Here is a 2,869-nt window from a genome sequence, read left to right as displayed (position 1 = left end):
AAGACTCTTCATTTTAAGAGCTTGTTCTCGATAAGGCTGGCTGCTGGTATCAGGATTAGGATTAAAAGAAAGTATAGGATGGAGGCTAGTTGGCCTACAGTTACATATGGGTGTTCCACGGGTTGACCCCCGATTCATGTTAGGATTATTAGATCTATGACTAGTGTTCAGAACAGGAATTGACTGAAGGGTCGGAATATTATGCTTCGTTGTGGAAGGAATTCCTGTGGGGTTGTTGGATCCTGTTTCGTGGAGAAATAGGAGGTGTACTATTGTTAGTGTTAGGATGATAAAGGGGAGGATGAAGTGGAAGGTGAAGAAGCGTGTTAGTGTTGCCTTATCTACGGAGAAACCGCCTCAAATTCATTCTACTAGGGTGGTACCGATGTAGGGAATTGCTGATAGAAGGTTTGTAATAACGGTTGCAGCTCAGAATGACATTTGTCCTCAGGGCAGTACGTAGCCTACGAATGCGGTGGCTATTACTGTGATTAGGAGTATTACTCCGACGTTTCATGTTCCTTGGAAGATGTAAGAGCCGTAGTACAGACCACGGCCTATGTGAGCGTAAAGGCAAATGAAAAATATGGAGGCTCCGTTTGCATGTAGGTATCGGATGATTCAGCCGTAATTGACGTCTCGGCAAATGTGTGTGATTGATGAGAAGGCGGTTGTTGTGTCTGGTGTGTAGTGTATTGCTAGGAATAAGCCTGTTAGGATCTGTATGATCAGGCAGAGTCCAAGTAGGGAACCAAAGTTTCATCATGAGGAGATGTTTGATGGGGTGGGGAGGTCAATGAATGCATTGTTGATGATTTTTATTAATGGGTGTGTTTTTCGAATGTTGGTCATTAGTGTTCTTATAGTTGAATAACAACGGTGATTTTTCATATCATTGGTCGTGGTTTAAGTCCATGTGAGAACGATGATAGTATATTTTGTTTTCGTTTTGAGTATTATATTCGTAGTTAGTTTTGTAGGGGTTTCTTCAAAGCCTTCGCCTATTTATGGGGGGCTAGGGTTGATTGTAGGTGGTGGTGTGGGGTGTGGGATTGTCTTGAGTTTTGGTGGTTCGTTTTTGGGGTTAATAGTATTTTTAATTTATTTAGGAGGGATATTAGTTGTGTTTGGTTATACTACGGCCATGGCTACTGAGCAGTATCCTGAGGTTTGAGTTTCCAATAAGGTTGTGCTGGGGGGATTTCTTTTGGGATTAGTGGTTGAGTTTTTGACAGTGGCTTATGTATTGAAGGGTGGAGAGGTGGAGGTCGTATTTGGATTTAATGGATTGGGGGATTGGGTGGTTTGTGATGTAGGGGATTTTGGGCTTTCTGGGGGTGAGGCAGTGGGGGTTGCTGCGTTGTATAGTTATGGTGCTTGGTTAATAGTTGTTATGGGGTGGTCATTGTTTATTGGTGTTGTGGTTATTATGGAGATTACCCGGGGCAGTTAAGTAGGAGTGTAAAGAGGGTAATGGTGATGAGGAAAGACAGGAAATATAGTTTAATGAGGCCTTGTTGGTTTGAGGTTAGTATAGAGGCTTTTAGTTGGATGAGGGCTGTGGTTTTTGGTAAGATGTTTTCTAGTCATGTCATGTCTAGTGAGGAGGTAGCTAGTTTTTGGCTTATTGTTAGATATAGGTCAGGGGGTAGGCGGTGTATGATTGTGGGGAAATATCCTAGTGAGAGGGAGAATTTGGTGGGGTTTGAAGGGAGGTTGTATTTTAGGTTTTGTGTATTGAGATTAATTTCAAATGCGATAATGAAGCCTAGGGTTGTTATTGTAAGGGCGGTTAGTTTTAGGTATAGGGGAATGGTTGTTAGGGGGGTGGTTATGGGGGGGATGTTGTTGGATAGGATGAAGCCGGCGAAGATGCTTCCGAGTATTAATCGTATGATGGGGTTGATTAGTGAGGGGTTGTTTTCGTTGATGGTAATGTGGGGAGGGAATCGGGGTTGGTTTAGTAGCGTGTAGAAGATGATGCGGGTGCTGTAAACGGCTGTGAGGGAGGTGGCTGTTAGTGTTAATAGTAGGGCTCAGGCGTTGGTATAAGATGAAGTGGCGGCTTCAATGATTGGGTCTTTGGAGTAAAATCCGGTGAGGAATGGTATTCCGGTTAATGCAAGGCAACCAGTGATGAGGGCTGTAGTAGTGAAAGGGAGGGCTTTGAATAGTCCCCCCATCTTTCGAATGTCTTGTTCATTGTTTAGGTTGTGGATGATGGAGCCGGAGCACAGGAATAGCATAGCTTTGAAGAAGGCGTGTGTGCAGATATGCAGGAATGCCAGATAGGGTTGGTTGAGGCCGACTGTTACTATCATTAAGCCTAGTTGACTGGAGGTGGAGAAGGCGATAATTTTTTTAATGTCGTTCTGGGTGAGGGCGCAGATGGCTGTAAATAGGGTGGTAAGAGCGCCTAAAGATAGGGCTGCTGTCTGGGCGAGTTTGTTGTTTTCCATTAGAGGGTGGAAGCGGATAAGTAGGAAGATTCCTGCCACAACTATTGTGCTTGAGTGAAGTAGAGCTGAGACAGGAGTGGGGCCTTCTATTGCAGAGGGGAGTCAGGGGTGTAGTCCAAATTGAGCTGATTTTCCAGCTGCGGCTAATACTAGTCCTACGAGGGGAAGGTTTGGGGTATTTTGGTTAAGTGCAAAGATTTGTTGTAGGTCCCATGTATTTATGTTGGAGAGGAATCATGCTATTGATGTGAGAAATCCAACATCTCCAATGCGGTTGTACAGGATTGCTTGGAGGGCGGCTGTATTTGCGTCTGTTCGTCCGAATCATCAGCCGATGAGTAGGAAAGATATAATTCCTACCCCTTCCCAGCCGATGAAGAGTTGGAAGAGATTGTTGGCGGTGACGAGGA

General features: G+C 44.5%; 1 pseudogene; it reads right to left on the bottom strand.

Annotated features, from left to right (window-relative positions):
* Nucleotides 1–1,405: 1,405 nt before the first annotated feature.
* LOC129392670 (NADH-ubiquinone oxidoreductase chain 5-like) overlaps nucleotides 1,406–2,869 on the bottom strand; it is a 3,912-nt pseudogene continuing 2,448 nt past the window's right edge.

Source organism: Physeter macrocephalus, chromosome 13 (assembly GCF_002837175.3).
Source record: "Physeter macrocephalus isolate SW-GA chromosome 13, ASM283717v5, whole genome shotgun sequence".
In the NCBI taxonomy this organism is placed as follows: Eukaryota; Metazoa; Chordata; class Mammalia; order Artiodactyla; family Physeteridae; genus Physeter; species Physeter macrocephalus.
This window is presented reverse-complemented; position numbering and strand designations above follow the sequence as displayed.